Consider the following 26,956-nt stretch of genomic DNA (forward strand, 5'->3'; position numbering starts at 1 on the left):
TTAAGCACTTTATGCAGTAGCTTTTTATTCACCAGACTTGAAAAAAATCACTCACAAGCAAAAGAAGTGGAAAAACCTTATCTGTAAACCCAGTCCGCACTAATGGTTGATATGTAAATATGTAGATTTCCATTCAATTTTATACTCAAAATGAAATTGAAATAGAAAAATGCTCTATTTTTCAGTAAAATGGTTCTACCTATTATGTGAGTAAATTCCATCTGAGTCAAGGATAGAAAAGGAGTTAGCCTAAGTGCAGAGTACAGATTTGCAAATAATTAGGCTCACACAAATTCTAGTTCATAAACAGAGTTTGCAATAACACATTTTGGAAGTTTGCATTTATTCATGTCACCTGCCTCATTTCCTGGCTAACCCCCAAAACAGTGTTGGTGCCCACTTCAATAAATTAGCAGGAATTCAAGCATCATCCTGTAGCCAAACTCATGTAATTAACTCTACATTATCCATGTGTTCATTAATTCTAAGATTATTTCCCTTTGCCCCTGTGCATACCTCTAAAAGCCTGCTCCTCCTGTCAGCTGATGTCTGCTTAGAGAATGTGGTCTGATTTTAATATTTGTCTGAGTAATGCATAATTAGCATAGCTACTAATCTGTAATGCAGTACATTTGTGCCCAAATAGAAAGATGCTTTTAATTTATAGCATCTCTGGCTCCTTGCTGTTACCTTATATTATTGAGAATTTATTGAACTCTTGTAAATTCTATAGCCTTTGTGGGCGAGTTTCTATATTTCCTTCAGGCCCGGTGATTGATGCTTTCTGAATCCATAGCCTGGTTTTTTAAGCCCACCCAGATTTATTTTAATCTCTTGGAACATGCTTATTTGTATAACCAAGCAAGTGGAAAGTTTCTCCATTCTAGTTGCCTAATCTTCCATTTACTAATTGCTTGATTCAACATTTTCTTCCAATCTGAGAAGCATTTCTTGTTTATGTTATAGCACGATCATCTTTGCAGGTGTGTTTTCTCCCAATTAAGCAATGGAATAATACAGTTGATAGATGAATGGCTGACTGCTGTGTAGCTGTTTCAGCAGTGAGTATTGGAAGAGAAGTAAGAATTCCTTGTCTAATGATGTGGAAACAGACAAACATATTTAGTTTTGTAGTGTCTCCATGAGCCTTTAGAGTTCTCAGGTGGGATGTGTTATCCACAGAAATTTCAGTGATTTTCCTTGCAGCTGTTTAAGCATGTTTTCCCTTTTAAAAGGATTTAATTTATTGTTGCAATCACAGAATACTTCCTCAGTATTTTATACTTTTTAATTTTCAGTGGCCAGAGGAACAAGACATAGGGAAGATGATGAAATAGAAAGCTAAAAGTTGTTTGCCTTTTTCACAGTGTCACAGTGGATTAATGCAGCATCAAGAGAAACATTAAAATGATTTAGATTTATGTTATAATGTACTGTAAAGTTGGATGCTTGAGAGTGCGTGTGAGTATGTGTATTCAGTCGAGTCTGATTCTTTGAGACTCCATGGACTGTAGCCTTCCAGTCTTCTCTGTCCATGGGATTTTCCAGGCAAGAATAGTGGAGTGGCTTGCCATTTCCTCCTCCAGGAAATCTTCCTGGCTCAGGGATTGAACCTGTGTCTCCCTATTTCTCCTGCATTGCAGGTGGATTCTTTACTGCTTAAGACATCGGGAAAGTCCCCATGCTTGAGAGTGACTATTGGGAAATGATGATTGCCAAAGAAATAAAAGAAAGTTGCAGTCATCCTCGGATAATGGTCCTTCTTGTCAAGATTTGATTTAGTTTGAGAATTAATGTTTTTCTAAATATAATGAAATAGCTGTATAGCCAAGCTGTGTAGAATTTTGAAAGCTTGAATTGTTTTACTTTTTAAAAAATTAAAAAGATGATCCTTTTGGGTCTCTAAGTGCCTAAGAGACTTTCATAACCATTTATATTCTGGAGGAGACAGGTAAAAGAAAGCCTTTGTGAAGAGATGCCTTCCAGGATGACTCTTTAAAATCCTTAACTGAAACTCGGAAGTAAATTTCTCAATAAGAGATTTCTTGCATTTATAAAATTCACAACACAGAATTGAGAATGCATGTTGAATGCAGAGTACAAAAGTATCTTCATTTATTTCTGTACTAAAGAAGAAATGATTGACTACAAAAGTGCTGTTAAGTATAGTATGATCTATGTAAATCTGTAAATAGAATTTGAGAAATTCATTAATTTTAATAGTAAAGATTAGTTTTTCTGGCCAGAACAGACCACAGTTTCATTTCCGTGGTATTATATGAATTCATCAAGTAATTAATGATCAATATAGTATTACACATAAGAGCATTTGATACTTTCAAATAGTGTGCAGTATGGATAGATGCAAAGGGTTATATTTTGTAGTATCGCCCATAAGAACAAAAGATTATCTGGTCTGAAAGCTCTCCAGTATTTGTTGGTATTCTCTGCCACTTTTCTGCACTGAAATTCCTCTTATGACAGGAACATGAAATCATGGAAATAGTACATGATTATTATTATGTGTCTGTACTCATCATTTGATAGCTGTGTGACCTTCATCAAATTTTTTATCAAAATCTGTTCAAAACTCAGTTTCTTAATTTTTTTAATATTTATGTTTTTAATTGATTGATGATTGCTTTACAGTATTAGTTTGATTTCTGTCATACATCAACATGAATTAATCATAGGTGTATATGTGTCCCCTCGCTATAACTTCTTTCCCTGCTTATTGTAAAGATTAAATAAAATCCTTATTTTTACTTAGAAATACAGTTACAGTTTATTGAAAAAGCATATAAAGAATATATGATGTCACAGGAACACCATTAGTAGTTATGATTACTATGAATATTGTTTTGCTTAGAATATCAGAAGTATAATATGGTCTGTGTGCGGAGTTGCTTACATTCAGTCAGTGAGCAGTGTCTGTATAGCATGTGAACGGTGCTTGACTATGTTCCCATGGCGAATCAAGACTGCAAGAAAATGAATAGAATAACACTCTCTTTCTTGCTTTATAAGGCACCTTAGGTTCCTCAGAGAATTTAATAGAGTGTGCTCATTTGCCTTAAGTGTCTAGGGAATTCCTAAAGGAAATTGTTGAAAGTAGATAGTAGCATACCAGAAAGAAAATGTAACTCCTGGAATTTTACCTCTTTTGGATTCTACTTACTTCTCCATGAGGTGGAGATAAGTAGCCCTTGTCATATATATCTCATAGGGTTAAATACTGCAAGGCTAGCTAAGCATAAATGACAGTAGGCTATTTTCTTATAGATTTACTGACAGTGTGCTAAAACAAGCATACCGTTTCCATTTAAAATAATCCAATCAAAAATATATTAAGTACCTAAATATCTACCACAGTATCTTGTATCTTGGTGTTTATACAAAGTAAAGGTCTCTGCCTGTGCTAGTTCTCTATTGCTATATATACAAATAACCACCATTAGTATGACCTAAATCAGATCCCTTATGATTATACAGTGGAAGTGACAAGGGATTAGATTTGATGAACAGACTGCCTGAAGAACTATGGATGGAGGTTCATGACATTGTACAGGAGGCAGTGATCAAGAAGACCCCATGAAAAAGAAATACAAAAAGGCAAAATTTTTGTCTGAGGAGGCCTTACAAAAAGCTGTGAAAAGAAAAGAAGCAAAAGGCAAAGGAGAAAAAAAAAGATATACCCATTTGAGTGCAGAGTTCCAAAGAATAGCAAGGAGAGATAAGAAAGCCTTCCTCAGTGATCAATGCAAAGAAATAGAGGAAAACAATAGAATGGGAAAGACTAGAGATCTCTTCAAGAAAATTAGAGATACCAAGGGAACATTTCATGGAAAGATGGGCTCAATAAAGGACAGAAATGGTATGGACCTAACAGAAGCAGAAGATATTAAGAAGAGGTGGCAAGAATACACGGAAGAACTATACAAAAAAGATCTTCATGACTGAGATAACCATGATGGTATGATCACTCATCTAGAGCCAGTGGGCTTAGGAAGCATCACTATGAACAAAGCTAGTGGAGGTGACGGAATTCCAACTGAGCTATTTCAGATACTAAAGGTGATGCTGTGAAAGTGTTTCACTCATACGCCAGAAAATTTGGAAAACTCAGCAGTGACTAGAGGACTGGAAAAGGTCAGTTTTCATTCAAATGCCAAAGAAAGGCAATGCCAAAGAATGTCCAAACTACTGCACAGTTGCTGTCATCTCTAGCTAGCAACGTAATGCTCAAAATTCTGCAAGCAAGGCTTCAAACGTATGTGAACTGTGGACTTCCATATGTTCAAACTGGTTTTAGAAAAGGCAGAGGAACCAGAGATCAGGTTGCCAACATTTGTTGGATCATCAAAAAATCAAGAGAATTCCAGAAAAGCATCTACTTCTGCTTTATGGACTATGCCAAGCCTTTGACTTTGTGGATCACCACAAACTGTGAAAAATTCTTCAAGAGATGGGAATACTAGACCAGCTTACTAGCCTCCTGAGAAATCTATATGCAGGCCAAAAAATAATAGTTAGAATTAGAATTGAAACAGTAGACTGGTTCCTAATTGGGAAAGGAGTATGTCAAAACTGTATGTTGTCACTTACTTATTTAATTTTTATGCAGAGTACATCATAGGAAATGCAAGGCTGAATGATGCTCAAGCTGGAATCAAGATTGCTGGGAGAAATATCAATAACCTCAGATATGCATATGACACCACCCTAAAGGCAGAAAATGAAGAGGAACAAAAGAGCCTCTGAAAGTGAAAGAGGAGAGTGAAAAAGCTGGCTTAAAGCTCAACATTCAAAAAGCTAAGATCATGGCATCTGGTCCCGTCACTTCATGACAAATAGATGGGGAAACAGTGACAGACTTTTATTTTTTGGGGTTCCAAAATCACTGCAGATGGTGACTGCAGTCATGAAATTAAAAGACACTTACTCCTTGAAAGAAAAGCTATGACCAACCTAGACAGCATATTAAAAAGCAGAGGCATTACTTTGCTGACAAAGGTCTGTCTAGTCCATGCTATGATTTTTTCAGTAGTCATGTATGGATGTGAGAGTTGGATTGTAAAGAAAACTGAGCACCAAAGAGTTGATGCTTTTGAAATGTGGTGCTGGAGAAGACTCTTGAGAGTCCCTTGGACTGCAAGGAGATCAAACCAGTCAATCCTGAATTCTGAATATTCATAGGAAGGATTGATGCTGAAACTGAAGCTTCAATTCTTTGTCCACTTCAGGCAAAGAACTGACTCATTGGAAAAGACCCTGATGCCGGGAAAGACTGAAGGCAGGTGGAGAAAGGGTCGACAGGGGATGAGATTTTTGGATGGCATCATCAACTCAATGGACATGAGTTTGAGCAAACTCTGGGAGTTGGTGATGGACAGGGAAGCCTGATGTGCTGCAGTCCATTGGGTCACGAAGTGTCAGACACAAGTGCGTGCCTGAATTGAGCTGAGCTGTTTAAAGTAAGGCACATTTAATATGTCACAGTTTCCATGTATTTCGCATGTTTTAACTGGGTCCTTTCTTTAGGGTCTTCTAAAACTGAAATTAAGGTGTTTTTATGTGTTCTTATGTCATCTTTTAATTATAGAAGGACCCACTCCTGAACTTTTTCAGCTTGTTAGCAGAATTTATTGCCTTACAGCTGTGGGACCAAGGTCTGCATTTTGTGTTGGTTCTCTGCAGAAGAAGTAGGTGGGGATTGCTCTTCATTCCTAGAAGCTACCTTGAGGTCCCAGCTACATAGTATCAGCATAGGCAGTTTGCAATATCCCTACTTACTATCTTCTAGGACAGCAAGAGAATCTCTCTCTAACACTGTCTGTGTTCTTAGGCTTAATTGCTCAGTTGTGTCCGACTCTTTGTGACCCCATGGGCTGTAGCCCACCAGGCTCCTATGTCTGATGATTCTCCAGGCAAGAAAACTGGAGTGAGTTGTCATGCCCTTCTCTCGGCGATCTTCCCAACCCAGGGATTGAACTCAGGTCTCCTGCATTGCAGATGGATTCTTTACCAGCTGAGCCACCAGAGAAGCCCCTCTAACATTGTACCTTCTGCTAAGGAATAAAGTCCTTAGGTCAGGCCTACCCCAAAAAGGATAAGCCCCTTAAATTTGACTCAAAGATGAATTGATTAGTAATTTATTCATGGGAGTGATCTTTTAACACAATGACTGGTTGTAGGCACACTCAAAAAGTAGAGATTAGGCAGAACCTTACATGGAGGATAGGAACCTTGGGAGCCATCTTAAATTTTCCTTATCAAATGCCTTATGGATTGGCATTTTGTTTTTTGATGACTAACTTTTTTTTTTATTATGCTTTGATTTTTTTTCCATTTATTTTTATTAGTTGGAGGCTAATTACTTTACATTATTGTAGTGGTTTCTGTCATACATTGACATGAATCAGCCATGGATTTACATGTGTTTCCCATCCCGATACCCCTCCCACCTCCCTCTCTACCCGATCCCTCTGGGTCTTCCCAGTGCACCAGCCCTGAGCACTTGTCTCATGCATCCAACCTGGGCTGGTGATCTGGGAAAGCCATAATTTTTGACTGCTTGATTCTCTCATGTGGAGTTTATATAGGAAAACTCACCTTTTTTGGTGACATGAAAATGCACATGGAAACCTCTAAGCAGTTCTGTGATGCCATTGAGCTTACTCTGCTGTGTTAACTCTTGATTAGTCTAAAATGACGTGATGTTAATTTAATTATGTCTCATTGGCTGCTAATATAGATAAAGATTTTTCTTATATTTTACCATTTGCCTTGATTTGATTCTACAATGGGCAAGCTGCTCAGATGCTTCTTACTCTGTTCTCTTGCTGCTCAAATATTTGTGGAATACAGAAAACACTTTGATGAATTAAGTTCCTATTCAGTCTGAATTTCTTGATTTCTAAAAAGTACAAATTAGTAGGTTTTGGGGATTTAGGCTTCAAAAGGAAATGTGGATTCATGTTCCAGTTCTATGACTACCTTACTCAGAAACCACTGTGTTTCTGAAGCCCCTATTTATCATATATAAAATGAGGCATCACCTCTGATGCCAACATTTTATATCCTTATTGTCATTATTTATCTAAATTTGATATTATCTTCTAAGGAAAAGTGCTTTCTGTATTTTTGTATAGAAATTTGATCTTCATAAGATGATTAGCATTTGAAAACAAGTTGCAAGTAATTATGGATTTACATGACACAAATTTTAAAGATGTAGAATACTAATGCACAATATTATAACAGAAAAAATAGGCTGAGTATATTTTCAAAAAGAACATTATTGAATAAATTTTAAAACCTGATAAAAAAGTGTTGACCTTCAGGAGGCTTTCACTTTTTGGTATTTCTTCTGTAATGAAAGAAACCATTATTCACTGTTTACATTTTAGGTCTTTGCTTTTGTTCACCCAACTGTCTGTTGTTTCAGATGCCATATTTTGAGTAGTTCTTCCAGCCCTTCCTTTTTGTCTCTTGTTTGATATTACAGTTGGAAACCAATGAAAAGTGTGTTAGTCACTTAAATGTGTCTGACTTTTTGTGACCCCATGAGACCCCGTGGACTGTAGCTCACCAGACTACTCTGTCCATGGAATTCTCCGGGCAAGAATACTGGAGTGGGGAGCCATTCCCTTCTCCACGGGAATCTTCCTGACACAGGGATTGAACCCTGGTCTCCTACATCGCAGGCAGATTCTTTACTGTCTGAGCTATGAGAGAAACCCATTTCCAAACTTATAATCAAATGTCAAATAAAATGTAACGCTATGAAAGATAAATGTGGAACATACATTATTATTGTATTATATTAAACCTTGGTCTCCGGCATTACATGCAGACGCTTTACCCTCTGAGCCACCAGGGAAGCCCTTGTTATTTATTCAGTTCAGTTCAGTTCAGTCGCTCAGTCGTGTCCGACTCTTTGCGACCACATGAATTGCAGCACGCCAGGCCTCCCTGTCCATCACAAACTCCCAGAGTTTACTCAAACTCATGCCCATCGAGTTGGTGATGCCATCTAGCCATCTCATCCTCTGTCGCCCCCTTCTCCTGCTGCCCCCAATCCCTCCCAGCATCAGGGTCTTTTCCAGTGAGTCAACTCTTCGCATGAGGTGGTCAAAGTATTGGAGTTTCAGCTTCAGCATCAGTCCTCCAATGAACACCCAGGACTGATCTTCAGGATGGACTGGTTGGATCTCCTTACAGTCCAAGGTACTCTCAAGAGCCTTCTCCAACACCACAGTTCAAAAGCATCAATTCTTTGGTGCTCAGCTTTCTTCACAGTCCAACTCTCACATCCATACATGACCACTGGAAAAACCATAGCCTTGACCAGATGGACCTTTGTTGGCAAAGTAATGTCTCTGCTTTTTAATATGTTATCTAGGTTGGTCATCACTTTCCTTCCAAGGAGTAAGTGTCTTTTAATTTCATGGCAGCAGTCACCATCTGCAGTGATTTTGGAGCCCAAAAATATAAAGTCTGACACTGTTTCCACTGTCTCCCCATCTATTTCCCATGAGGTGATGGGACCAGATGCCATGATCTTAGTTTTCTGAATGTTAAGCTTTAAGCCAACTTTTTCACTCTCCTCTTTCACTTTCATCAAGAGGCTTTTTAGTTTCTCTTCACTCTCTGCCATAAGGGTGGTGTCATCGGCATATCTGAGGTTATTGATATTTCTCCCAGCAATCTTGATTCCAGCTTGTGCTTCTTCCAGCCCAGCATTTCTCATGTGATGTACTCTGAATATAAGTTAAATAAGCAGGGTGACAATATACAGCCTTGACGTACTCCTTTTCCTATTTGGAACCAGTCTGTTGTTCCATGTCCAGTTCTAACTGTTGCTTCTTGACCTGCATACAGGTTTCTCAAGAGGCAGGTCAGGTGGTCTGGTATTCCCATCTCCTTCAGAATTTTCCACAGTTTATTGTGATCTACACAGTCGAAAGCTTTGGCGTAGTCAATAAAGCAGAAATAGATGTTTTTCTGGAACTCTCTTGCTTTTTCGATGATCCAGTGGATATTGGCAATTTGATCTCTGGTTCCTCTGCCTTTTCGAAAACCAGCTTGAACATCTGGAAGTTCTCGGTTCACGTATTGCTGAAGCCTGGCTTGGAGAATTTTAAGCATTACGTTACTAGCGTGTGAGATGAGTGCAATTGTGTGGTAGTTTGAGCATTCTTTGGGATTACCTTTCTTAGGGATTGGAATGAAAACTCACCTTTTCAGTCCTGTGGCCACTGCTGAGTTTTCCAAATTTGCTGGTATATTGAATGCAGCTCTTCTACAGTGTCATCTTTCAGGATCTGAAATCGCTCAACTGGAATTCCATCACCTCCACTAGCTTTGTTTGTAGTGATGCTTGCTAAGGCCCACTTGCTTTTGCATTCCAGGATGTCTGGCTCTAGGTGAGTGATCACACCATTGTGATTGTCTGGGTTGTGAAGATCTTTTTTGTATAGTTCTTGTGTGTATTCTTGCCACCTCTTCTTAATATCTTCTGCTTCTGTTAGGTCCATACCATTTCTGTCCTTTATTGAGCCCATCTTTACATGAAATGTTCCCTTGGTCTCTCATTTTCTTGAAGAGATCTCTAGTCTTTCCCATTCTGTTGTTTTCTTCAATTTCTTTGCATTAATCACTGAGGAAGGCTTTCTTTTTTGTTTTTTTTTTCCTTATCTCTCCTGGCTATTCTTTGGAACTCTGCATTCAAATGGGAATATCTTTCCCTTTCTCCTTTGTTTCTTGCTTCTCTTCATTTCACAGCTATTTGTAAAGCCTTCTCAGACAACCATTTTGCCTTTTTGCAGTTGTTTTCCATGGGGATGCTCTTGATCTCTGTCTCCTGTACAATGTCACGAACCTCCGTCCCTAGATCATCAGGCTCTCTGTCTATCTAGCCCCTTAAATCTATTTCTCACTTCCACTGTACAGTCATAAGGGATTTGATTTAGGTCATACCTGAATGGTCTAGTGGTATCCCTATTCTCTTCAGTTTAAGTCTGAATTTGGCAATAAGGAGTTCATGATCTGAGCCACAGTCAGCTCCTGGTCTTGTTTTTGCTGACTGTTTAGAGCTTGTCCATCTTTGGCTGCAAAGAATATAATCAATCTGATTTTGGTGTTGACCATCTGGTGATGTCCATGTGTAGTCTTCTCTTGTGTTGTTGGAAGAGAGTGTTTGCTATGACCAGTGCATTCTCTTGGCAAAAACTCTTTTAGCCTTTGCCCTGCTTCATTCCATACACCAAGGTCAAATTTGCCTGTTACTCCAGGTGTTTCTTGACTTCCTACTTTTGCATTCCAGTATTATTTATTAGTAGTAGGTAAAATAAATAATCACTCATTAATAAGCTGAAAACTATGAAAGTAAAGAAAATTTGACCATGGAAAACCTAAAATAAGTATTATCTCATCATTCCTTAACCAGTTCCATCTTTAAGGCTCATCCAGATGTGATTGTAGAATCACAAGTGCATTTTTGTGTCATTTTCCAACTACCGTGAAAGTTCTGTATAACTCTTAAGTCCAGACACTGGTGAAAAGATAGAAGCTAACTTTGAATATTTTACTCTCCTATGATCTTTAAAAAAAAGTCATTTCAATTTTTACCTGAGTTCACCTTTAGAATAATTTTTTGTGGAGCAGTGAGTGCTCTGGATAAATGACAGAAGCTGTTATAACAAACTGAGGTTATAGCAAGGTAGTTTTCTATTTAAAAAGTGATGGGGAGTTTGGGATTAGCAAATGTAAACTATTATGGATAAGATGAATAATTAAGGTCCTATTATATATCACAGGGAACTATATTCAATATCATGTGATAGATACTAATGAGAAAAGAATCTTAAAAAAAAGAATATCTATCTGTATACAACTGAATCACTTTTCTGTATAGCATATATATTGGCACAACATTGTAAATCAAATATATTTCAATTAAAGAAATAAAATTACATGAAAGTAAATGGTGCATCTCTGATCACCTTAAAATTCTTTTATTTCCTCAAGTATTTTGGAGATTCTGTTATATTTTATATTTTATTTTTGTTTGTTATCATGTTCATATTCAGCTTGCATGGCCAATTATTAAATCAGAGAAAAAGTTATTGTATTGGCAGGTGGACTCTTTACCATGGCACTACCTGGGAATCTTGAAACTATCACAACATTGTTAATTGGTTATACCCCAGTACAGAATAAGAGGTTTTTTTTTTTTTAAAAAGAAAAAGTCATGCTTAAAAAGAAATATTGATTCTTGAATTGGCCTTTGCTTCCTCTGCTTGGAGATTATTAAAGTAGAAAGGATGCTTTCTAAATATCCTTTGTTGGATTCAAAACTGTAATGTAGTATATAAATGTTCAAGTGTGTCTCTAGATAGAGTATTTAATATATTTTAATGTACCAGGACAGTATTATTATATTGACAAAATAATATTATTTAACTATGTAAAAATAGCACACAATAAGTAATACTATAAAGTAGTATTGTAATCCCTATTTCCCTCAAATCCTAGCATGATCTTATGCAGTAAGTGTACACACACACACACACACACACACGTATGGTATATGTACATAATCCCCTTCTTCAGTTTAAGGTAAAGTGTTGAACATTAGTCAGGATGGATACTAGGTTAGGTTGATAGAAAAAGGGAGAAAATTGAATACTTGAGGAACTTCAAATCTAATGAAACTCAGACATCATTCTTTATGAGTATATTTTTTTGTGTGTGAAGGAATTAAAGCTCTTTTACAAGTAAAAAAATAAATTTGGTACTATCATCTCCTATATATGCCAGTTCCCATCATTCTGTTATTGGAGAGAACTAGAATTAGCAAGCAGATTTTGTTTCTTTTAAAGCTGCAGATGTTATTAACAAATATAAGCACCCTTCACTGTTTGATAGATTAACCTCTGAGAAATCACTTATAATTAAATACTTTTATAAAGTGCTTATGAAACTGGTTTACTCGAACATCACTTTTAAAGCAAGAATTGGCTCAATTTATTTATTGGTGTGTCCAATCATACCGCATTGTCTCAGAGTACACCTTTGTCACATTCTCACACAGTGTGTTCCAGCTAACCTCCTGACAGTTTTGTTTGGTGTTTCTCTGAATGTAGAAATTGAATTTGCACACCTATGTTTCAGTTATGAATCCTTTTTCATAGATTTATCCTATACTGAGTCTTCACTTATGTCTCCATCAGTCCTCATGCATTTTTAGAAGTACAGGTGGTAGTTTCTTTGCAACTTTGTCGCTGTCAGACCTACTGGTGCTTTTGATTAATTGCGTGAAAGGTGATATAAAGACTCTATTACTCCTTTCCAAGTGTCAACACTCTCTTCACATGAAATGTGTGTTTTTCTTATCCTCAAGAAATTAAATGACCTTGCCAAAGTTATGACATCCTTTAGCCATAAAGCGAGTATTACAGTAAATAAATAATATGACCACCATCTTCCAATAAGAATGCTGGAAGCTCAGGGGAAATAACCCTGTTTATGAACCCGAGCCTTGGCATTTTCACTTTTCTGTCCTTTCCCACCCCGACCATTTTAGTACCACTCATCCTTGTCTTCTGCCTGGACTACAGCAGTTATTTCTTAACTAGTCTCTGACTGCTCTTCACTTCAACACGGCACACATTGTTTTTAATGCATATATGATCACAATAATAGCATTATCAGGAATATCATGGATTTTAAATCCCTGCATGACTTAGCTTTGGGTATCTTGCTGGCTTAATTAGTGACACTTCGTCTCTCCATACTGGGTCCACAGTGGCCTTTAAGATCTATTCTCTAATTTTGGGGACATAAGGAACTTCACATGGTATTGCTTCTGCCAAGATAGTGTCCAATCGTCAGCCTCCCTCCACAGCATCACTTGTATTTGTATATACTCTTCATCCATTAAAGGTCAGCTTGGATTTCACTAAGTGTTTCCACCTTCTTGAGACTAGGCCATGGCCCTCTTACATGCTATTTTGTTGTTGTTCAGTCGCTAAGTCATGTCTCTTTGTGGCCCATGGACAGAACACAGCAAGTTTCCCTGTCCTTCACTATCTCCTTAAGTTAGCACAGATTCGTGTCCATTGAGTCAGTGATGCTATCTAACCATCTCACCCTCAGCCAGCCTTTTCTTCTTTTGCCTCCAGTCTTCCCCAGCATCAGGGTCTTTTCCAATGAGTTGGCTCTTTGCATCAGGTGGCTGAAGTTTTGGAGCTTCAGCTTCAACATCAGTCCTTTCAGTGAATATTCAGGCCTGATTCCTTTAGGACTGATCTCCTTGCTGTCCAGAGGACTCTCCCAAGAGTCTTTTCCAGCACTACCATTCAAAAGCATCAATTATTTGGCACTCAGGCTTCTTTATAGTTCAACTCACATCTGTATGTAACTACTGAAAAAATCATAGCTTTGACTATATGGATGTTTGTTGGTAAAGTGATATCTCTGCTTTTTAAACTGTGTCTAAGTTTGACATAGATTTTCTTCCAACAAGCAAGCATCTTTTAATTTCATGGCTACTGTTTCCAGCTGCAATGATTTTGGAGCCCAAGAAAACAAAAACTGTCACTGTTTCCACTATTTCCCCCATCTAATTGCCATGACATGATAGGAACAGCTGCCATGATATTCGTTTTTTGAATGTTGAATTTTAAGCTGGCTTTTTCACTCTCTTCTTTCACCCTCATGAAGAGACCCTTTAGCCTCTTCACTTTCTGCTATTAGGGTGGTATCACCTGCATATCTGAGGTTGTTGATATTTCTCCCAGCAGTCTTCATCCCAGCTTGTGATTCATCCAGCCTGGCATTTTGCACAATATACTCTGCGTAGAAGTTAAATAAGCAAGCTGACAATATATGGTGAACATTTCTGACAAAACGTGGTTCACTGGAGAAGGGAATGGCAGACCACTTCAGTGTTCTTGCCTTGAGAACCCCATGAACAGAATGAAAACGTGAAAAAATAGGACACTGAAAGAGGAACTCCCCAGGTCCGTAGGTGCTCAATATGCTACTGGAGATCAATGGAGAACTAATTCCAGAAAGAATGAAGAGATGGAGCCAAAGCAAAAGCAACACCCAGTTGTGGATGTGACTGGTGATGGAAGAAAATTCTGATGCTGTAAAGAGCAGTTTTGTGTAGGAACCTGGAATGTTTGGTCCATGAATCAAGGCAAATTGGAGGTGGTCAAACAGGAGATGACAAGAGTAAACATCGATATTTTAGGAATCAGTGAATTAAAATGCACGGTAATGGGTGAATTTAATTCAGGTGACATTATATCTACTACTGTGGGTAAGAATCCCTTAAAAGAAATGGAGTAGCCATCATAGTCAACAAAGAGTTGAAATGCAGTACTTGAATGTGATCTCAGAAACGACTGAATGATCTGTTTGTTTCCAAAGCAAACCATTCAATATCACAGTAATCCAAGTCTATGCCCCAGCCACTAATGCTGAAGAAGCTGAAGTTCAATGGTTCTATGAAGACCTACAAGACCTTCTAGAATTAACACCCAAAAAAGATGTCCTTTTCATTATAGGGGACTGGAATGCAAAAGTAGGGAATCAAGAAACACCTGGAGTAACAGGCAAATTTGGCCTTGGAGTACAGAATGAAGCAGGGCAAAGGCTAACAGAGTTTTGTCAAGTGAATGCACTGGTCATAGCAAACACCATCTTCCAGCAACAAAGAGAAGACTCTACACATGGAAATCACCAGATGGTCACTGCTGAAATCAGATTGATTATATTCTTTGCAGCCAAAAATGGAAAAGCTCTATACAGTCAGCAAAAACAATACTAGGAGCTGACTGTGGCTCAGATCATGAACTCCTTATTGCCAAATTCAGACTTAAATTAGAGAAAGTAGGGAAAGCCACTAGGCCCTTCAGGTATGACCTTAATCAAATCCTTTATTACTATACAGTGGAAGTGAGAAATAGATTTAAGGGATTAGATCTGATAGACAAGAGTGCCTGAAGAACTATGGATGGAGGTTTATGGCATTGTTTAGGATGCAGTGATAAAGACCATCCCCAAGAAAAAGAAATTCAAAAAGGCAAAATGGTTGTCTGAGCAGGCCTTACAAATAGCTGTGAAAAGAAGAGAAGCAAAAGGCAAAGGAGGATAGGAAGGATATACCCATTTGGATGCAGAGTTCCAGAGAGTAGCAAGGAGAGATAAGAAAGCCTTCCTCAGTGATCAATGCAAAGTAATAGAGGAAATCAATAGAATGGGAAAGACTAGAAATCTCTTCAAGAAAATTAGAGATACCAAGGGAACATTTCAAGCAAAGATGGTCACAATAAGGGACTGAAATGGTATGAACCTAACAGAAGCAGAAGATATTGAAAAGAGGTGGCAAGAATACACGGAAGAACTATACAAAAAAAATCTTCATGACCCAGATAACTATGATGGTGTGATCACTTACCTAGAGGCAGACATCCTGGAATGTGAAGTCAAGTGGGCCTTAGGAAGCATCACTACGAACAAAGCTAGTGGAGGTGATGAAATTCCAGTGGAGCTATTTCAAATCCTGAAAGATGATACTGTGAAAGTGCTGCACTCATTATGCCAGCAAATGTGGAAACCTCAGCAGTGGAAAAAGGATTGGAAAAGGTCAATTTTCATTCCAATCCCAAAGAAAGGCAATCCCAAAGAATGCTCAAACTCCTGCACTGTTGCACTCATCTCACAGGCTAGCAAACTAATGCTCAAAATTCTCCAAGTCAGGCTTCAACAATACATGAACTGTGTACTTCCAGATGTTCAAGCTGGATTTAGAAAAGACTGAGGAAACAGAGATCAAATTTCGCACATCTATTGGATCATTGAAAAAGCAAGAGAGTTCCAGAAAATCATCTACTTCTGCTTTATTGATTATGCCAAAACCTTTTACTGTGTGAATCACAACAACCTGGGGAAAATTCTGAAAGAGATGGGAATACCAGACCACCTGACCTGCTTCCTGAGAAATCTGTATGCAGGTCAAGAAGCAGCAGTTAGGACTGGACATGGAACAACAGACAGGTTCCAAATAGGGAAAGAATTATGTCAGCGCTGTATATTGTCACCCTGCTTATTTAACATATACGCAGAGTACATCATGAGAAACATTGGGCTGGAAGAAGCACAAGCTGGAATCAAGATTGCTGGCAGAAATATCAATAACCTTAAATATGCAGATGACACCACCGTCATGGCAGATAGTGAAAAAGAAGTAAAGAACCTCTTGATGAAGGTGAAAGAGGAAAGTGGAAAAGTTGGCTTAAAACTCAACATTCAGAAAATTAAGATCATGGCACCTGGTCTCATCACTTCATGGCAACTAGATGGGGAAACAGTGGAAACAGTGGCAGGCTTTATTTTTGAGGGGGTCCAAAATCACTGCAGATGGTGCCTGCAGCCATGAAATTAAAAGATGCTTACTCCTTGGAAGGAAAGTTATGACCAACCTAGACAGCTTATTTATTAAAAAGCAGACACATTAATTTGCCAAGAAATGTGCATGTAGTCAGAGCTATTTTTTTTTTTTTTTACCAGTAGTCATATATGGATGTGAGAGTTGGACTGTGAAGAAAGCTGAGTGCCAAAGAATTGATGCTTTTGAACTGTGGTGTTGGAGAAGACTCTTGAGAGTCCCTTGGACTGCAAGGAGATCCAACCAGTCCATCCTAAAGGAAATCTGACCTGAATATTCATTGGAAGGACTGATGCTGAAGTTGAAACTCCAATACTTTGGCTACCTAATATGAACAACTGACTCATTTGAAAAGAACCTGATGCTGGGAAAGACTGAAGGCAGGAGGCGAAGGGGATGACAGAGGATGAGATGGTTGGATGGTATCACTGACTTAGTTGACATGAGTTTGAGTAAACTCTGGAGTTGGTGATGGACAGGGAAGCCTGGCCTGCTGCAGTCCATGCGGTGGCAGAGTCAGGCACGACTGAGCAACTGAACTGAACTGAACTGATGTACTCCTTCTCCAGTTTTGAGCTATTTTATTCCATGTCTGGTTCTAATTGTTGTTTCTTGACCTGCATACAGGCAGTTTTCTCAGGAGGCAAGTAAGGTGTTCTAATATTCCCATCTCTTTAGGAATTTTCCAGTTTGTTGTGATCCAGACAATCAAATACTTTCATATAGTCAATGAACGTGAAATACCTGTTTTTTTTTTTAATGGAATTCCCTTGCTTTCTCTGTGATCCAATGGATATTAAAAATTTGATCTCTAGTTCCTCTGCCTTTTCTAAATCCAGTTTGTACATCTGGAAGTTCGCAGTTCATGTATTGTACAAGCCTAACTTGAAGATTTTTGAGCATGACCTTGCTAGCGTGCGAAATGAGCACAACAATCATGTGGTAGTTTGAGCATTCTTTGGCTTTAGGTGAACGATCACACCATCGTGCTTATCCGGGTCATTAAGAACTTTTTTGTACAGTTCTCCTATGTCTTCCTCTCCCCCTCTTCTTAATGTCTTCTGCTTTTTTTTAGGTTTTTGTGTTTTCGTAGGTCCTTTCCTATTTATGAAAATCCTTTTTATTAGGCAAGTCCTATGTCCTTTTAGTATCCTATATTCCTCCTTCCTACGGCTTCTCAAATGTGGTTAAGCAGTTAATAGAATAAGGAATAACTACAGAGACAGTGGTTGTCTTGATCTTTGCTATACCACTAGTGTCCAGATAGTGTTATCACGATTTGATGAATTAGTGAATGAATATATGAATAAATGTTTGAAGAATGACACATCTCAATATCCAGCTAACCTTTTTTACCATGGACCTTCATACCTTGCCTTTATTGTGGATAATTTAGATAGCACCTAGGGATTTTTTTTCATTCATTCTTCAAACAGCGATAATTCATCTATTATGTTCAAGCATTGTATTAGGTCTAGAATTCAAAGATAAACAAAATAAATCCCTGTATTTTTTTCAGATGCTACTTTCCTATTGGGAGTTTGGAACAGTTTTCATGGACTCCACTTATATAATCATTCTGGTTTTTTAGTGATTACAGTTCTCTTACTTTAGTGAAAGAATTGAGGATTATTAGTATCACCTTGAGCTATGTTCAGAGACTATCTTCCTCCGAAATCAAACTAGCTCTCATAGTGTTCTTGTTAAAAATGTGTATTCCTGAGTTCCATGCCACTAAATCATAATCTCCAGGCAGGAGTTGTATATTGATGTAGTTCTTTATTAGGTAACCACAGGGTGATTCTTATCAGTCATTTAAAACCACTTAAAAAATTAAAAAACACAAACTCAAAATGGATTAAAGATCTAAATGTAAGACCAGAAACTATAAAACTCCTAGAGGAGAACATAGGCAAAACACTCTCCGACATAAATCACAGCAGGATCCTCTATGACCCACCTCCAAGAATATTGGAAATAAAAGCAAAAATAAACAAATGGGACCTAATGAAACTTATAAACTTTTGCACAACAAAGGAAACTATAAGCAAGGTGAAAAGACAGCCCTCAGATTGGGAGAAAATAATAGCAAACGAAGCAACAGACAAAGGATTAATCTCAAAAATATACAAGCAACTCCTGAAGCTCAATTCCAGAAAATTAAATGACCCAATCAAAAAACGGGCCAAAGAAATAAACAGACATTTCTCCAAAGAAGACATACAGATGGCTAGCAAACACATGAAAAGATGCTCAACATCACTCATTATCAGAGAAATGCAAATCAAAACCACAATGAGGTACCATTACACGCTAGTCAGGATGACTGCTATCCAAAAGTCTACAAGCAATAAATGCTGGAGAGGGTGTGGAGAAAAGGGAACCCTCTTACACTGTTGGTGGGAATGCAAACTAGTACAGCCACTATGGAGAACAGTGTGGAGATTTCTTAAAAAACTGGAAATAGAACTGCCATATGACCCAGCAATCCCACTGCTGGGCATACACACTGAGGAAACCAGATCTGAAAGAGACACGTGCACCCCAATGTTCATCGCAGCACTGTTTATAATAGCCAGGACATGGAAGGAACCTAGATGCCCATCAGCAGACGAATGGATAAGGAAGTTGTGGTACATATACACTATGGAATATTACTCAGCCATTAAAAAGAATTCATTTGAATCAGTTCTAATGAGATGGACGAAACTGGAGCCCATTATACAGAGTGAAGTAAGCCAGAAAGATAAAGACCAATACAGTATACTAACGCATATATATGGAATTTAGAAAGATGGTAACGATAACCCTTTATGCAAAACAGAAAAAGAGACACAAATGTACAGAACAGTGGGAGAAGGCGAGGGTGGGATGTTTTGAGAGAACAGCATCGAAACATGTATATTATCTATGGTGAATCAGATCTCCAGCCCAGGCTGGATGCATGAGACAAGTGCTCGGGCCTGGTGCACTGGGAGGACCCAGAGGAATCGGGTGGAGAGGGAGGTGGGAGGGGGGATCGGGATGGGGAATACGTGTAACTCCATGGCTGATTCATGTCAATGTATGACAAAAACCACTACAATATTGTAAAGTAATTAGTAATAAAAATAAATGGAAAAAAAAATAAAGCACTTAAAAAATTAAAAAATTTGGATTGGCAGAACTTTAAATATTATACCATAAAATTTATTTTAATACATAGTACATTAATGCATAGCATTAATAAACACATACATTAATATGTTAATTACATTAATACATTAATAATTAATGTACATTAATTAATCAATACATTAATGCATTAATAAATAGATAGTACATTAAAACACATTGCATTAAACATAGTATGTTTAATACATAATGAATTTAAATTTATTTCAATATATATTTTAATACATAACAATACTCATAGCATACAAAAATGTTAAATTTTTCTATTCCCAGCATTGCTTAATTTGCTTTAAATGACATGTAAGAGAGGGCATGAAAAGGAAAATAACAAAAATAGGATACAGAGTTTGGTTTAGGAGCTAGATATATATTTAATTATAGAACTTTAATAAGTTTTGTAACATCAAAAATAGATCAATTTTTCCTCTATTTTTTCACTGAAATAGCATACTGTTTACATTTTATGTGCCCTCTTTTGCTTGTTAATGATGAGATAAGGGAGAAGGCTTCATGATGCTATCTACAAAGCCTCTTCAAAGATGAATAGATTTAAAATGTGTATAGACTTTGTCATGATATACAGAAAGAAGAACATATATAATTCCTATTAAATGTATACTTTTAAATGTTGATATGTGAGAGAAATGTTGGTGTTTGATGATGCTGTTGTTTTGGAATTTGGAGAATTACTATATTATGCTTCTTATTAACTTGTTTAGTCACTCAGTCATGTCTGACTCTTCTGTTACACCATGAAGTGTAGCCTTCTAGACTCCTTTGTCCATGGGATTTCCCAGGCAAGAATACTGGAATGGGTTGCAAAATTTCCTTCTCTAGGGGATCTGTCTTCCTGACAAAGGGTTCCAACCCACATCTCCTGCATTGACAGGCAGATTCTTTACCACTAAGCCCCAGAGAAGCCCCATATTAACTTATAACAATTCCATAATGGTTTTTATTATGTTTCTTGCCTCTAAGTAAGAGTCATTTGTGGGGCAAATTTTAGAAACTAAAATTTTAAATATATGACTAAGATAAATAATTAAAATCAAGGTAACCATCAACACCCTCATGGCATCCAAGAATATTGTGTTCAGCTGGATGAAAAAAAAAGCCATGAACATATTCATCCAGTCCCCACTATTTCCCACTCCTAGATCACTCAAGATGCACTAAGTGTTCTTCGTAAAGCGGACAATAAATGTTGCTATTTTATTAGTAAGAATAGTAACAGAAATAAATTTTATTATTATAGTAGTATAATTATTATATTAAAATATATAAATATGCTTTATTAGGTCTTTATGTGGAAGGAACCCAATGAAATAGACTCATCATCTCCTGAAAGTTCATAAACGTCCATTTAGGAAATATTGTAGAATGTACACTGCATCTGGTTTTACCTTTGGAGTGTTTATATTCAGATTCAGGGAAGAGGTTTGCCCAAAGTCATTTTATGGAAGAACAGACTCCTGGTTTCTGACTTATTTCTTAAAAGCAAAACAAAACATGATTATGCTGTCTTCCTTGTCTTCAGATATGCATCACACAAATAAAAATGCAGCTTCACCATGATGTCAGCAGTAAGATCATTTGACTTTTGAGAAGAGCTCCTGGAATAGGAATTGTGATGACTAGCTGGTGACTGATGAAACAGGAAATCCAGAATGATTCTGTTTCTGAGAACTAATAGCTGCAAGCATTTCTCAACATCTGCTCTGTTGTCTTAATGTGTCAGTATTCTTTAAGGTACTAGAAAATTGAAAAAGAAACACTCTTCCATGAATGGTTGGATACTCCTCTTCTAATGCATCAATATTACTTAGGGCTATCTGTATCTAGAGATGAGTTCTGAATGGAAAGGAGTAAACGGAATCCTTCTGATTTGTATAAAGTCATCCCAAACCCAGCCCTTTATAACAAGAATTATTTGCCAATCCTTAGAGAGTACACGGCTTTCAAAAGTTCATTTGTTGAAGATGCCTGAACTGTACTGAAAATTTTCACCAGTATTTAAGGAGAATGTTTATTGCCTGCTCCTATGACATAATTCTTGCTTTCAAATTATTCACTCATCGAGGACACGTTTAGATGCTCTGTTGTCCAGGGTAAGTTAAGGCTTTGTGCTTTGGGTGTTATTTTGGTTTGTTTTTGTATTCATGAGGTCTTCAAATTAGTCCATTTTCCCCTTTCAGGAAGAATATGTTTTAACTTTGACTCGTAATATAAACATAATTGTTTTTTTCCTTTTCAGAAATGTTGTTAGCAGTTGCCATAGTTTAATCAAAAGTCTATTCTTAACTGGAATTATCTTCTATTATTCTCTTGTGACAATGAAAACTCAATACTCTCTTTTTCCTTTTAACTCTTTGCTAGCATGCATTTATCAAAGAGTAGAGCAGATTTTGGATGACTATACAGAGTTTAGGGAAGACTATCTTAGAATAGTGAAATCAATGTGTATGAAACAAAGTGAAGGACAGAGTGTTAATAAAGCTATAAACATTTCTGAAAGTAGATAAGCCTATATCGGTTAGTCTGGTATTAGACTGTGTAAAATTAAGCTCTTGAATGACAAAGGAGAATTTTTCCTTTGGTTGACTAATGAAAAATATGAATTTTGTATATTAAATTACTGTATGTACTTGAAATCTCAGAAAGAGGTAACTCTAAAATAATGTAAAAGGTAATGGTCCAGAACAGCACTGTCAAGTAGAAATATAATGTGAGCTACACATGTAATTTTAAAATTTCTGGTAGGTACATTTTAAAAGGGTGCAGCAAAAGAAATGAAAATGATTTTAACATTTTATATGGTATATCTAAAATACCTTTAAACATAGAATTCATATAAAATATTATGAAATAAATATATTTGCAAAACAGAAGTAGAATCAAAGATATAGAAAACAAACTTATCTTTTCCAAGGGGGAAAGAGGAGTGGGGAGGTATAAATTGAGACAGGGATTGATATATGTGCAATATTACATATAAAATAGATAACTAATAACCTATTAGGGAACTCCATTCAATATTCTGTAATGGCCTATATGGAAAAAGAACCTAAAAAAAGAGTGGGTGTAAGTGCATGTATACCTGATTCACTTTGTTGTATACCTCAAAAAACACAACATTGTAAATCAACAATACTCCAATAACAGTTGATAAAAAATCAAATAAAGATATAATTGAGGTATTTTATGTTACCTTTTTATACTAAGTTGCCAAAATCTGGTGTGTATATTTGGAAGGAAAAACTCTGCTCCTCCTCAACTCTCAATACTTTTGACACCAAATGTAGGTGTGGTTTCCCACATCAATCAGTAAGTCAGTTTTCGTTAGACATCAGCTGAAGGTCCTAAATAACTGAATTCTGACACTACCTGGAAACGGTGCAGATCTCACCAGTTAAGGGCTCAGTCTCACAAGACAGCCCTCACTTCAGATTCCAATTACGAGTCCAGATTGCCTCTACTTCTGACCAGCCAGCTGTAACTTGGGGCTTCTCACGATCTCCTCCTCAGGTTTGATAATTTGCTAAAAAGGCTCACAGAACTTGGGAAATTTCTACTTACATTTATTGATTAATTAGTCAAAGATAGAACTCAGGAAGAGCCAGATGGGAGAGCTGCATAGGGCAGTGTGTGGAGGAAGAGGCGTGAGACTTCCATGCCTTCTCTGGGCCCACAACCCTCCCAGCACCTTCATAGGTAACAAAGTTGAAAGTTCACGATGTATCCTTGTTTCAGACTTTTATAGAGCTTAATCTCCAACCTCTCCATCACTTCCCCTTCCCAGAGCTCAGTAGGTGGTGAAGAAGTTCCTACTTATCTGATCACTCAGTATTTCCGGTAGTGGTCTTGTTCAGTTACTCAGTCATGTCCGACTCTTTGCTACCCCGTAGACTGCAGCACACCAGGCTTCCCTGTCCATCACCATCTCCTGGAGCTTGCTCAAACTCATGTCCATCGAGTCGGTGATGCCGGCCAACCATCTCATCCTCTGTCACCTGCTTCTCCTCCTGCCATCAGTCTTTCCCAGCATCAAGGTCTTTTCCAGTGAGTCAGTTCTTAATGTTAAAGTTCCAAAGTACTGGAGCTTCAGCTTCAGCATCAGTCCTTGCAATGAATATTCAAGACTGATTTCCTTTAGGATTGACTGGTTTGATCTCCTTGTTGTATAAGGGACTCTTAAGAGTCTTCTCCAGCACCACAGTTCAAAAGCATCAATTCTTTGATGCTCAGCCTTTTTTATGGTTCAACTATCAAATCCATACATGACTGTTGGAAAAACCATAGCTTTAACTATGTAGACTTTTGTTGGCAAAATGATGTCTCTGCTTTTAAATATATTCTCTAGTTTTGTCATAGCTTTTCTTCCAAAGAGTAAGCCTCTTTTAATTTCGTGGCTTCATCACCATCTACAGTGATTTTGGAACCCAAGAAAATAAAGTGTGTCACTGTTTCCATTGTTTCTCCATCTATTTGGTATGAAGTGATGGGGTCAGATGCCATGATCTTAGTTTTTTGAATGCTGAGTTTTAAGCAAACTTACTCTCTTCTTTTGCCCTCATCAAGAGACTCTTTAGTTCCTCTTCACTTTCTGCCATTAGAGTGGTGACATCCATATATCTGAGGTTATTAATATTTCTCCTGGCAATCTTGATTCCAGTTTGTGGTTCATCCAGCCTGGCATTTCACATGATGTACTCTGGATAGAAATTAAATGAATAGTATGACAATATACAGTCTTGATGCACTCCTTTACCATTTTTGAACCAGTCCATTGCTCCACATCTGGTTCTAACTGTTGCTTCTTGACCTGCATATAGGTTTCTCAGGAGGCAGGTAAGGTGGTGTGGTACTCCCATCTATTTAAGAATTTTCCACAGTTTGTTGTGATCCACACAGTCAAAGGCTTTAACGTAGTCAATGAAACAGAAGTAGATATTTTCCTGGAATTCTCTCACTTCTGTGATCTAACAGATGGCAATTTGGTCTCTGGTTCCTCTTTCTTTTCTAAATCCAGCTTGTACATCTGAAAGTTCTCATTTCACATCTTGTTGAAACATGGCTTGAAGGATTTTGAGCATTATCTTGCGAGCATATGAAATGAACACAGTTGTATGGTAGTTTGAACGAACATTCTTTGGCATTGCCATTCTTTGGGATTAGAAAGAAAACTGATCTTTTTCCAGCCCTGTGGCTGCAGCTGAGTTTTCCCAATATGCTGACTTATTGGGTGCCATCCTGGGGCTGTCTGGAGCCTAACCCCAGTAACCAGTCACCTCATTAGCATAAATTTACCTGCGCCCAGAAGAAGCTCCTTGTGAATAACAGAAGGTACTCATAGCCCTTATGGAGATTCTAAGTGTTTTAGGAGATCTGTTCCAGGAACTGGGAACAAAGCACAAATATTTTTTATTGTGCTACAGTTTTACGTTTATAGCCCATCTCAATGCCAATCAGCATATTTTAAGTGGGTAGGAGTGTATGGCCCTATGGCTGTTGTGTTGGGCTGGCCAGGTATAGAGAGATTACTGAATATGCTCCCTTTGAGATTTACACAACCCACTTAACTGTTCCTTCCTTCAGTTTCTTCATTTTTCCAATATTAATATTAAATTGCTCTTATTTCCAATATTAAGTTATGTTACTCTAGAAAGTTATACATGGAGAAGGCAATGGCACCCCACTCCAGTACTCTTGCCTGGAAAATCCCATGGACGGAGGAGCCTGGCAGGCTACAGCCCATGGGGTCGCTAAGAGTCGGACACGATTGAGCAACTTCACTTTCACTTTTCACTTTAATGCCCTGGAGAGGGAAATGGCAACCCACTCCAGTGTTCTTGCCTGGAGAATCCCAGGGATGGGGGAGCCTGGTGGGCTGCCATCTATGAGGTTGCACAGAGTCGGACACGACTAAAGTGACTTAGTAGCAGCAGCAGCAGAAAGTTATACAACTTAAGAGAAAGCCATGTAATAGTCTGTTGAAAATCTTTGTATAAGTAAAATTAGTATGATAGGAGGACTTCCCTGGTGGCTCAGATGGTAAAGAATCTACCTGTAATGCAGGTGACCTGGGTTCGATTCCTGGGTTGGAAAGATCCCCTGGAGGAGGTCATGGCAACCCACTCCAGTATTCTTGCCTGGAGGATTCCGTGGACAAGAGACCCTGGCAGGTCACAGTGTGTGGGGTCGAGAAGAGTTGGACATGACTGAGTGACTAAACACAGTTTAATAGGTTGTGCTCTTGTCAGTAAAGTACATTGTATCAAGTTTGAATAAAATATCACAGTACTCTGTGAATCATTAAAAAACACCTTTATGTATGAGGAGAATTAAACTACCTGCATACCTTTAAATCGGGATTCCCTGGTGGCTCAGAAAGTAAAGAATCTACCTGCAATGTGGGAGATCAGGGCTCGATCCCTGGATTGAGAAGATCCCCTAGAGAAGGGAATGGCTAACCCCTGCACTGTTCTTACCTAAAGAATCCCATGGACAGAGGAGCCTGGAGGGCTACAGTCCGTGGACTCGCAAGAGTCAGACAAGACTGAACGACTCATACACACACACACATAACTATGTTATAATGAAGTATAGTTTTGGCTCTAGGGATTTTAAAGGATTTTATTATTACACATATTTGCTAATCTAGGCTTTTTGTTTTGTAAGGACACTGTTCAATGATGAAGTGCTTTATCTGATTTTGTATCAGTTGCTCAAATAATTAAACACCGTAGTGCCCATTCTTCAGAAACCAGAGAACCTATGGAGGAGCTGCCAAGGCAGAAGATTTTTTCTGACTCCAAAAATATTTTTTAAATTAAAATATAGAATTTATTCTTAATGAATTCTGTTGAGCAAAGTAATTTGAAAAGTCAGTCTTGTCCAAAAATCAGGTTGGTCCAAATTGGATGAAACTTGCAAAAACGCTCTTTATTAAATAAATAGTTGAGCATACTCAAATGTTTCCTTAGGAAAGGGAAAAAGATCAATGGGCATTGACTATTCTTAGAAACCAAGTGTAATTTCCACTGTTTTCTGGCACTTCTCATTTATATATTAATGTTCTTTTTAAAATTCAAGAGACCTTTATAGCTAGCTAATGATACAAATTGCACAGGTGACCTTTTAAATCTGTGCCTGCTGCTGGGTTCTCTAACTACACTGTGTTCTAAGGACTCTCATAGGTAACGTAGAAATGATATTTTCTAGTTTTGAATATAAGAAATATTGCTTAAATGTTACATTTTGAATTGTTTATATAATGTGTGAAAAAAATAGCAGATTAATCTATTTTAACTAGCTGTTTTT

Source organism: Muntiacus reevesi, chromosome 17 (assembly GCF_963930625.1).
Source record: "Muntiacus reevesi chromosome 17, mMunRee1.1, whole genome shotgun sequence".
NCBI lineage: Eukaryota > Metazoa > Chordata > Mammalia > Artiodactyla > Cervidae > Muntiacus > Muntiacus reevesi.